The 12,786-nt window shown below is 39.3% G+C and overlaps 1 protein-coding gene across 2 annotated transcripts in view; it reads right to left on the minus strand.

Annotated features, from left to right (window-relative positions):
- The window catches only part of LOC121550950 (fibrinogen C domain-containing protein 1-like), a 188,879-nt gene that overhangs the window by 93,593 nt on the left and 82,500 nt on the right, over positions 1-12,786 (minus strand). The gene's annotated exons all lie outside the window — the stretch shown is intronic.

Below are 12,786 nucleotides of genomic sequence, written 5' to 3' on the forward strand. Positions count from 1 at the left end.
GTTCACATGAGGCTATCAGGCCAATACTACGGAAAAACTAATTATACAGAGAGAAAGAGAAAGAGAGCAGAGAGAGAGAGAAAGAGAGCGGAGAGAGAGTGAGGGAGAGAGAGAGACGCTGCATGTCTGAGTGTGTAGCAGCAGCCCTCCTGTATCTCAGGAAAGCAGAGCTCCCAGCTCTTCAGCTGTGCAGAGAGAAACAAGAGGAGTCTGCAACCTCATCAGAAAACTGCTGGAGGCCAGCAATGATGAATAAGGTCGCTGTGACTATTAATTCCCTTTAAAAGCTCCATTCTTCACCTTCCATCGCCCACTGCTGAGATGTGGTCAAGTAGAAAATGTCTGAATTATCGGAAACTAATGCTCTCATCTGTGGGAAGCAGCTTGGTCTGTAGTCACTGGGTACTATTTGTCTCATTTAAGATTTTGGTAAAGTCCATCAATGAATCATTACACTTTGGTCTGGGAATGTGTCTCCTGGTACTCCTCTGTTAAACCAACCTCAGCCAGTCTCCTGACACCAAGCTAGGGGGAGATGACTCTAGAGCCCTGGAGACCTCAACAAGTCACAGAGGAAATGTTGCCCTGTCACTATCTCAGCTATTGCCACCCCGCATGGTGGAAGTTATGAATATCACACTCTTTTCAATTTAAAAGGCCATTGCACTACAGCTTCTCTCAGCACAAGCCATCTGGGGGTTTCTGCAGACCTTGAGTGTGACTGCAGCCGAGGAAATAAATGGAACATATTCAAAATGCACCAACGGGATAGGGCTTCCACTTTACTGATACAGTATATGGGCAGCCATTTTAAAGGCAAATGATGTCCCGCTGGTGAGCATCGACAAATAAAGCTAATATGGTGGACTAAAGATGGCGATGCAGAATGCCTCATGAGAAATAGCAATATTCAATATCTCTAAAACGGACTAAATAGTAGCACTACACTGATCTATTTACTCATGGGCAATAACATTCAAGCTGGATAATAACCCCCAAAAACGTATAAGGCTAGAGAAGTTTATTGATAAATATTATGAAAGCAGTCAAGGCCAAAACATGTCGGAGAGGAACCAGGGAAGAAATTGAGAACAGAAAAACTCCAAGAGAGAATTACGAGATTCCTCGACAGAAACTGATGATTTATGGTTTTCACCACCTGGTACGGTAAGAGTGGAAACCGACCTGCTAAAATCAATAAATGATCAATTGGGCGTACTTGAACTTGTCAGTAAATAAATAAAGGAGATGAAGGCGAGCTCGAAATGAGTGACGAAAAAGCTGCGACAAAACAAGCTAAAAGGTACAGTCAATAAGATTGAAACAGACGTTAAAGAACTTAAAAAGGAGAACATGTTTCTGAGAGAAGCCTTACCTGGAATACAGACTAGATCCATTCGAGAAAATCAGGTACTTACTGGTATTAAAGAAAATGAGGGTGAAGATCCTGAAAGTGTGGTGAAAGAATTCCTTCTTAAAGCACTACAAATCCCGGGCGATACTGTCGACAAAATCTAACTCGAATGTGTACACCGTTTCGGACAGAGAGGACAGCGATACGAGCGCCCAATCGTTGCCAAATTTGCATTCTTTAAAGATAAAATAATGGTTAAAAGCCTGTGCAAAACACTGGCTGGCACGAAAATAGGAATGAATGATCAGTTCCCAAAGGAAAATGCAGAACGGCACAACGTTCTGTACCCACTCTTCAGAAAGAATAGACTAAAAGGGAAACGTGTAGCTCTCGTAGTCGATAAAATGTACATTGATAATCAACTGTTCTGAGATACCAAGACTACTCCATGGCTATTCTAAATAATACAATGTTCCCATAGAGGAGTCGAATAATGGAACACCCAATACTATCCATGGTAGGGATTGTAATAAAAAACAACAGAAAACAATAAAACACAATAATTGTTAAAGAAATAAACTACAAATACACTACACCATTCAAGATAGGGAATGTGTAAAATAATTAGTATTCAACTTTCTATTCATAGTATTTATAAATAGATTTTAATATTCAAACCCTTTGACATTTTCAACATTTTGTTACGTTACAGACTTATTTTAAAATGGATTAAATATATAAAACATCTCATCAATCTACACACAATACCCCATAATCACAAAGCGAAAACAGGTTTTTTGAAATGTTAGCAAATGTATATACAAAAATAATTTAAAAAATACCTTATTTTACATAAGTATTCATACTCTTCACTATGTCCACCTGTGGTAAATTCAATTGATTGGACATTATTTGGAGAGGCACACACCTGTCCATATAAGGTCCCACAGTTGACAGTGCATGTCAGAGCAAAAACCAAGCCATGAGGTCGAACGAATTGTCCGTAGAGCTCCGAGACAGGATTGTGTCGAGGCACAGATCTGGGGAAGGGTAGCAAAATATTTCTGCAGCATTGACAGTCCCCAAGAACACAGTGGACTCAATCATTCTTCAATGGAAGAAGTTTGGAACCACCAAGACTCTTCCTAGAGTTGGCCGCCTGGCCAAACTGAGCAATTGGGGGAGAAGGGCCTTGGTCAGGGAGGTGACAGAGCTTCAGAGTTCCTCTGTGGAGATGGGAGAACCTTCCAGAAGGACAACCAGCACTCCACCAATCAGGCCTTTATGGAAGAGTGGCCAGACGGAAGCCACTGCTCAGTAAAAGGCACGACAGCCCGCTTGGAGTTTGCCAAAAGGCACCTAAAGGACTCTCAGACCATGAGAAACAAGATTCTCCGGTCTGATGAAACCAAGATTGATTGGTCTGGAGGAAACCTGGCATCATCCCTAAGGTGAAACATGGTGATGGCAGCATCATGCTGTAGGGATGTTTTTCAGTGGCAGGGAGACTAGTCAGGATCGAGAGAAAGATGAATGGAGCAAAGTACAGAGAGATCCTTCATGAAAACCTGCTCCAGAGCGCTCAGGACCTCATGCTGGGGCGACAGTTCACCTTCCAACAGGACAACGACCCTACGCACATATCAAAGACAACGCAGGAGTGGCTTTGGGACAAGTCTCTGAATGTCCTTGAATGGCCCAGCCAGAGCTTGAACTTGAACCCGGTCAAACATCTCTGGAGAGACCTGAAAATAGCTGTGCAGCGACACTCCACATCCAACCTGACAGAGCTTGAGAGGATCTACAGAGAAGAATGGGAGAACCTTCCCAAATACAGGTGTGCCAAGCTTGTAGCGTCATACCGAAGAGGACTCAAGGCTGTAATCGCTGCCAAAGGTGCTTCAACAAAGTACTGAGTAAAGGGTCTGAGTACTTATGTAAATGTCATATTGAGTTGGGCTCTGGGATGGAACAACTCTTGAACATCTGAGCTTGTGGTTGTTTGTGGGGGAAGGGTATATAGTATGAGTGTGTGTGTGTGTGTGTGTGTGTGTGTGTGTGTGTGTGTGTGTGTGTGTGTGTGTGTGTGTGTGTGTGTGTGTGTGTGTGTGTGTGTGTGTGTACGTATCCCACATCTGTTGCTATGGGGTAATGATGTTAGGGACAATACAGGATGAATCACAATAATTGTTTGCAAAAATAATAATTGTTGGCCAAAAATGTACAGAATACGGTAGAGGAATAACAAAAAGAAATGAAGGAACTTATTCAATAAAGATCAAGTGTAATATATTATAAAAAATAAAGCGAACTGGATGGAATATGGGGAAAAATACACACAATTATTTTTTTATCTTCAACATAGAAATGCTACCAAAAAGTATTTACTGAAACTTGTTCCAAATGAGGAAGCAAAGTACTTTAAGCATATGTTTTCGTTTGAGTCTCCTCAATCTCCACTAACCAAAGTTAATTGTAAGGATTTTTTTCTAATAATAATGTAAAATTAACAGCTGTACAGAAAGACTCATATGAAGGCCAAATTACAGAGGAGGAACATCTTGATGCAATTAAAGCTGTTAAGTCCAGGAAAACACCAGGGCTGGATGGCATACCAGTTGACGTATACCAAACCTTTTTTGATGTACTCAGAGGACCGTTATTAGCATGTTTTAACCACGCCTATAAAAATGGTAGATTATCAGATACTCAACAAGATGGTCTGATTTCATTATTACTAAAACAGGAGCCAAGTGGTATATATAAAGATCCAGTCCATTAAAAAAATTTGAGGCCCCTTACACTTCAGTGTTGTGATGCAAAGATTGTAGCAAAATGCATAGTGTGCATAGAATTAAAAAGGTATTGTCTGATATTATTCATTCTAATCAGACAGGTTTGTTACATGGACAATGCATTGGAGATAATATAAGACAAGCACTGGAAACAATAGAACACTATGAAAAATCTGGGAAACCAGGCCTGGTATTCATAGCTGACTTTGAAAAGGCTTTTAATAAAGTACGACTGGAATTTATATACAGTGGGGGAAAAAAGTATTTAGTCAGCCAACAATTGTGCAAGTTCTCCCACTTAAAAAGATGAGAGAGGCCTGTAATTTTCATCATAGGTACACGTCAACTATGACAGACCATTTGAGAAAAAAATTTCCTGAAAATCACATTGTAGGATTTTTAATGAATTTATTTGCAAATTATGGTGGAAAATAAGTATTTGGTCACCTACAAACAAGCAAGATTTCTGGCTCTCACAGACCTGTAACTTCTTCTTTAAGAGGCTCCTCTGTCCTCCACTCGTTAGCTCTATTAATGGCACCTATTTGAACTTGTTATCAGTATAAAAGACACCTGTCCACAACCTCAAACAGTCACACTCCAAACTCCACTATGGCCAAGACCAAAGAGCTGTCAAAGGACACCAGAAACAACATTGTAGACCTGCACCAGGCTGTGAAGACTGCATCTGCAATAGGTAAGCAGCTAGGTTTGAAGAAATCAACTGTGGGAGCAATTATTAGGAAATGGAAGACATACAAGACCACTGATAATCTCCCTCGATCTGGGGCTCCACGCAAGATCTCACGCCGTGGGGTCAAAATGATCACAAGAACGGTGAGCAAAAATCCCAGAACCACACGGGGGGACCTAGTGAATGACCTGCAGAGAGCTGGGACCATTGTAACAAAGCTTACCATCAGTTACACACTACGCCGCCAGGGACTCAAATCCTGCAGTGCCAGACGTGTCCCCCTGCTTAAGCCAGTACATGTCCAGGCCAGTCTGAAGTTTGCTAGAGTGCATTTGGATGATCCAGAAGAGGATTGGGAGAATGTCATATAGTAAATAATGGTTACTTCTCAGAAAGTATTTGACTGTCAGGAGGAGTAAAACAAGTTGTCCACTATCGGCATATCTATTTATTATGACCATCGAAATGTTAGCTATTAAAATCTGATCCAACAATTATATCAAGGTGCTAGAAATCCAGGGCTTAAAAACAAAGGTGTCATTGTACGCTGATGATTCATGTTTTCTTTTAAATTCACAATTTGGATCCCTCCACAGCCTCATAGAGGATCTAGATAATTTTTCTAACCTCTCTGGATTACAACCAAATTATGATAAGTGTACTATATTACATATTGGATCACAAAAAAATACAACTTTTACATTACTGTGTAGTTTACCAATAATATGGTCTGACGGTGAAGTGGACATACTTGGTATTCATATCCTGAAATAAAGAAATGATCTCACCACAATAAATGTTAATAGAAAGTTAGCAAAAATAGATAAGATCTTGCTTTGTGGAAAAATCACCCTGATTAACTCTTTATTCATTTCCCAGTTTACGTATTTGCTTACGGCCTTGCCTACACCTAGCGACTTGTTTTTTAAATTATAAGAGCAAAACATTTTCCATTTGATTTGGAACGGCAAGCCAGACAAAATTAAACGGGCCTATTTATATAATGAATATGAATTCGGAGGGCAGAAATGACTAAATATTAAAGCATTAGACCTCTCACTAAAGGCTACAGTCATACAGTCATAAAAAAGTTATACTTAAATCCGAACTGGTTCTCTAGCAGATTAGTAAGAATGTCTCACCCTATGTTCAAGAATGGCCTTTTTGGCCTCAGATCAATAACCAGACCCCCTCTCACCCACAGAAGAGGGGAGGGGGGACCGGGCTGGATATAACACCTTAACACTCGGTTGTAAATTAGGCAGGAGGGGAAATCTCTTGCTCTCCAGTATTGATTGGAATGCCCCTTTGTCTCCAGAAGACTTATGCTGCCTAAACTCTTACGTCCAAAAAGTGAATACTTCTAAGTGAATGTTTCTAAGATAAGAATGTGGGGAATGGTCAGTGGGGATCTAAAGAATAATCATGTCATATTGTTTATTATTTTGTGATGTCATTAAGAATGGTATCAAGAAAATACTGTAACTTGGAAAGTATACAGTTGAAGTCGGAAGTTTACATACACTTAGGCTGGAGTCATTAAAACTCGTTTTTCAACCACTCCACAAATTTCTTGTTAACAAACTATAGTTTTGGCAAGTCGGTTAGGACATCTACTTTGTACAGACACATTCTACACATCTACATGGTGCATGACACGTAATTTCTCCAACAATTGTTTACAGACAGATTATTTAACTTATAATTCACTGTATCACAATTCCAGTGGGTCAGAAGTTTACATACACTAAATTGACTGTGCCTTTAAACTGTTTGGGAAATTCCAGAAAATGATGTAATGGCTTTAGAAGCTTCTGATAGGCTAATTGACATCAGTTGAGTCAATTGGAGGTGTACCTGTGGATGTATTTCAAGGCCTACCTTCCAACTCAGTGCCTCTTTGCTTGACATAATGGGAAAATCAAAAGAAATCAGCCAAGACCTCAGAAAAAAATTTGTAGACCTCCACATGTCTGGTTCATCCTTGGGAGCAATTTCCAAACGCCTGAAGGTACCACGTTCATCTGTACAAACAATACTACGCAAGTATAAACACCATGGGACCACACAGCCGTCATACCGCTCAGGAAGGAGACACGTTCTGTCTCCTAGAGATGAACGTACTTTGGTGCGAAAAGTGCAAATCGATCCCAGAACAACAGCAAAGGACCTTGTGAAGATGCTGGAGGAAACAGGTACAAAAGTATCTATATCCACAGTAAAACGAGTCCTATATCGACATAACCTGAAAGGCCGCTCAGCAAGGAAGAAGCCACTGCTCCAAAACTGCCATAAAAAAGCCAGACTGCACATGGGGACAAAGATCATACTTTTTGGAGAAATGTCCTCTGGTCTGATGAATCAAAAATAGTTTGGCCATAATGACCATTGTTATGTTTGGAGAAAAAAGGGGGTTGCTTGCAAGCCGAAGAACACCATCCGAACCGTGAAGTACGGGGGTGGCAGCATCATGCTGTGGGGTTGCTTTGCTGCAGGAGGGACTGGTGCACTTCACAAAATAGATGGCATCATGAGGAAGGAAAATTATGTGGATATATTGAAGCAACATCTCAAGACATCAGTCAGGAAGTTAAAGCTTGATCGCAAATGGGCCTTCTAAATGGACAATGACCCCAAGCATACTTCCAAAGTTGTGGCAAAATGGCTTAAGGACAACAAAATCAAGGTATTGGAGTGGCCATCACAAAGTCCTGACCTCAATCCTATAGAATATTTGTGGGCAGAACTGAAAACCTGACTCAGTTACACCAGCTCTGTCAGGAGGAATGGGCCAAAATTCACCCAACTTATTGTGGGAAGCATGTGGAAGGCTACCCGAAACGTTTGACCCAAGTTAAACAATTTAAAGGCAATGCTACCAAATACTAATTGAGTGCATGTAAACTTCTGACCCACTGAGAAAAGCTGAAATAAATCACTCTCTACTATTATTCTGACATTTCACATTCTTAAAATAAAGTGGTGATCCTAACTGACCTAAGACAGGGAATTTTTACTAGGATTAAATGTCAGGAATTGTGAAAAAATGAGTTTAATTATATTTGGCTAAGGTATATGTAAACTTCCGACTTCAACTGTATCTCCTTTATCCGTAAAGTTTTCATCCAATACGTTGTGTATATAATATGGAAAATTATGAGAGTATTTTTGTTAAGATATGAATGTGATTTTAGTTTTCTAACGAGATCATCGTTTTTGGTGATGCTTTGCACCAGTAAGTAGACACGCCCCGAATGAGCTCAGAGATCGTGTCAGCATGACGGAACACCCTTTTCACCAGAGTGTATAAAGGATGAGTTAAGAATTAACATAGCAGACCAGAAAGACGTGGAGTGGTCGCTACACGTCTGAAAATGGTTGGAACATTGAACCTCAACACGAGGTGAAGAAGATCCTCCCAGACTAGACCTGAACATCGCCAGGCTGCAGCTGTGCCTGTAAAGTGATTCAAACTCTGACTATCCACACGAGGTGGAGAAGAAAGCTCCCCACTCAGAAAAATCACTGGGACAGCTAATTACCTGTTCTGGAGAGACTCCACTACAGACCAGGACAACTAAGAATAATGACATTGTGACCTCTTGCGGACAACCAAACACTTTTCAAGAAGGCTTGGTCCGACAGAGATAAACGGCGAACAAAGGCATTCAAACACGTAAATACATTCATGAGTTTTTTACTCCAAACGGGCAGTGGTTCGTGTGCAAAGTAAATTATTACTGTGAGCATAGTTTCCAAATGAACGATGTGTTGCGTCTCTTTCTTTCTCTCGCTCTCTACCCCTCCCTCTTTTGGTAACTAGGCAGTCATGTTGTTGTTAGTCCGCTAGGGACTTTTTCTCATGTATTAAGTGTGTATGTTATTCTGTGTTATAATTTAGTTAGCTAGTAAATAAATAGTTAAACCAATTTGCGTAGTGCTGAATCATAAGTAAAGCTGGGGTTCTTGCAGATCCAAGAAGTCTACGACCGTTCAGAATGACGACTGATAAGAGGTATTGATTAATACGTTGACTCTTTTATACATATAGATAGGTAAAGACCTTTAGAGTTTAATTCAGGAGAAGGTAACTCTATAAAAAACATATTCCGTGGTGTCCCAAATCCTGATGAGTTAATTTTTACATTATTAATTTAATCGAGTAACAATTAAACATAGTTAGTTGATTGAATAAATAACAGTCATCATATTAATGAAAGTCATGTCACGACATCTCTTTATTCAGTTTACAACCTCTCACTTTCAGTTATTTGAAAATGAAATAATCTCCAAAATATCGCTATTTTTAAAACAAGCTATAGAAAGTTGGTTCCAATTTCAGTTTAATCCACCAGAAAAAAAGAACAAATATTAGAACAAAAATTATGGTTAAACTCAAATATACTAGTTGATAAGAAAAACAGTATTTTTTTATTTAAAATAATCTTTGTAAATTATATCATAAATAGGACTGGGGAGTTATGTCACACATGCAGCTAACAAAAATATATGGAAATGTCTGCTTTACTCAAAATGACAACCAACTAATTGCAGCATTACCGCAAAAATGGAAGAGGCAAGTGAAAGGGGGAGAAAGTAAGGAACTTGTCTGTCGGGCCTGCATTAACGACCAAAATTAGTTAAAGAAAACTGTGATAAACAAAAATGTAAGGACCCAAAAATGGACAGCTGTGCCATATTGATTGCAAAATAGTTGGGAAGAGATTTTCGATGTACCGATTCCATGGCACATGGTTTATGAACTGATCCACAAAAAGACGCTGAATTCAAAACTTTTTTCAATTAAAATTATTATACAAAATTCTTACAACCAATAGTATGTTATATATATGGGGGATACAACCATCCCAGCTCTGGAGATTTTGCTGCAAAGAGACAGACTCATTAGATCATTTGTTTTTGTACTGTCCATATACTGTCCTCTGTAGCTCAATTGGTAGAGCATGGCGCTTGTAACACCAGGGTAGTGGGTTCGATCCCCGGGACCATCCATACGTAAAAATGTATGCACACATGACTGTAAGTCGCTTTGGATAAAAGTGTCTGCTAAATGGCATATTATTATTGTTATTATGTAGCTTGTTTTTGGTGGTAGGTTCAGGAATTGCAACCTGGAGCTAAATCTGCAAATGGCACTGCTGGGTGATTTAAAAAGTCATAGTCAATCGATCAATAATATAATAATACTCTTAGAATTTTTTGTATCTTTAATTTACAATCTGTAGAAACTATGAGACTAGAAAGGTTCAGAACTTTTGTGAAACATCACAGCACAGTCGAGAAATATATGGCAAATAGAAATCAAACCTGGATGGCGTTCAGAGATAGATGGAAGGGGTTGAGTGGAGATGAAGGGTGGGATTAAAAATAACAAGATAACTAATGTAAAATATACTGTGTCCGTAAAATGTAAATAGGTTCAGAACTTTTGTGAAACAGCACAGTTGACAAATATATGGTAAATAGAAATCAAAACTGGATGGTCTTCAGAGATAGCTGGGAGAGGTTGAGGGTAGCTGAAGTATGGGATTAAAAACAAACAAAAGATAACTATTATAAAATATACTGTGTCCGTAAAATGTACAGTATATAGTATGTATAAGCTGGAAGTAGAAGCTTAAGTGTTGTTGTCCATTAGTTTACTCCAATTAGGGGAGGGGTGGTAGGGTTAGGGGAAAATGATAAAGGAAAATATATTTAAAAATATACATATTTTATATATATACAGTACCAGTCAAAAGTTTGGACACACCTACCCATTCAAGGGTTTTTCTTTATTTGTACTATTGTCTACATTGTAGAATAATAGTGAAGACATCAAAACTATGAAATAACACATATGGAATCATGTAGTAACCAAAAAAGTGTTAAACAAATCCAAATATATTTTATATTTGAGATTCTTCAAAGTAGCCACCCTTTGCCTTGATAACAGCTTTGCACACTCTTGGCATTCCCTCAACCAGCTTAGTGAGGAATGCTTTTCCAACAGTCTTGAAATAGTTCCCACGTATACTGAGCACTTGTTGGCTGCTTTTCCTTCACTCTGCAGTCCAACTCAATCCAAACCATCTCATTTGGGTTGAGGTCGGGTGATTGTGGAGGCCAGGTCATCTGATGCGGAACTTCATCCCTCTCCTTGGTCAAATAGCCCTTACACAGCCTGGAGGTTTGTTTTGGGTCATTGTCCTGTTGAAAAACAAATGATAGGCCCACTAAGCACAAACCAGATGGGATGGCGTATCGCTGCAGAATGCTGTGGTAGCCATGCTGGTTAAGTGTGCCTTGAATTCTGAATAAATCACTGACAGTGTCCCCAGCAAAGCATCCCCACACCATTACACCTCCTCCTCCATGCTTCATGGTGGGAACCACACATGCAGAGATCATCCGTTCACCTACTCTGTCTCACAAAGACAATACGGTTTGAACCAAAAATCTCAAATTTGAACTCATCAGACCAAAGGACAGATTTCCACCGGTCTAATGTCCATTGCTCATTTTTCTTGGCCCAAGCAAGTCTCTTCTTCTTATTGGTGTCCTTTAGTAGTGGTTTCTTTGCAGCAATTCAACCATGAAGGCCTGATTCACGCAGTCTCCTCTGAACAGTTGATGTTGAGATGTGTCTGTTACTTGAACTCTGTGAAGCATTTATTTGGGCGGCAATCTGAGGTGCAGTTAACTCTAATGAACTTATCCTCTGCAGCAGAGGTAACTCTGGGTCTTCCCATCCTGTGGTGGTTCTCATGAGAGCCAGTTTCATCATAGCGCTTGATGGTTTTTGCGACTGCACTTGAAGAAACTTCAAAGTTCTTGACATTTTCCGGATTGACTAACCATGTCTGAAAGTAATGATGAACTGTCGTTTCTCTTTGCTTATTTGAGCTGTTCTTGCCATAATATGGACTTGGTCTTTTACCAAATAGAGCTATCTTCTGTATCCCACCCCTACCTTGTCACAACACAATTGATTGGCTCAAACGCATTAAGAAGGAAATAATTCCACAAATTAACTTTTAACAAGGCACACCTGTTAATTGAAATGCATTCCAGGTGACTACTTCATGAAGCTGGTTGAGAGAATGCTAAGCTGTCATCAAGGCAAAGGGTGGCTATTGGAAGAATCTCAAATATAAAATATATTTAGATTTGTTTAGCACTTTTTTGGTTACTTCCTGATTCCATATGGGTTATTTCATAGTTTTGATGTCTTCACTATTATTCTACATAAATGTAAAAAATAGTAAAAATAAAGAAAAACCCTGGAATGACTAGGTGTGTCCAAGCTTTTGACTGATACTGTATATATATATTTACTAAGAAAATAAAAATGATGCAGACAATTACATTGATGGAAGCCACAATCTATCTGCAATATTAAAGCTGATCTACCCCCTAAATAATTAATTAATTAATAAAACCCCATGCAGGATCTTTGTTTACCTCATGTCATGCTGTCATATCTAAAGTATAATGCTCTGTGCTGGAGGTTGGTCTGGTGATCAAAACTGCAGCCTCCAGACAAAACATGCCCCCAACAGCTGAGGTTCCAATCCTCATTGTGCCAGTTGCTATACTGCCCTCCCACTCTACTTATCCCACTATAATGTCAATGCTTTCTAAATAAAGCAAGACTAACAATGCTCTGTCTACACAACAGTCTAGAAGAACATGAAATGCAAGAGAGGTAGGAAAGCTAAGAAGCCGCTGGATATTACCTTCAAGGCACTTGAAAAGTTAATGGGCTTTGTATTGAAACACATTGTGATTCATTTGAAAAAAGAGAAAGAGGTACTTTTAAGTGATACCTCATGCTCAGGATAATTGGCTTTTTTAGCAATAAAGTAATGGAGGTCACTTTAGGAATAGTGATGAGAAAAGTAATACAAATTAATTTCTCCAAACATACCCTGAAAGTTAGA

Source organism: Coregonus clupeaformis, chromosome 18 (assembly GCF_020615455.1).
Source record: "Coregonus clupeaformis isolate EN_2021a chromosome 18, ASM2061545v1, whole genome shotgun sequence".
Taxonomy (NCBI): domain Eukaryota; kingdom Metazoa; phylum Chordata; class Actinopteri; order Salmoniformes; family Salmonidae; genus Coregonus; species Coregonus clupeaformis.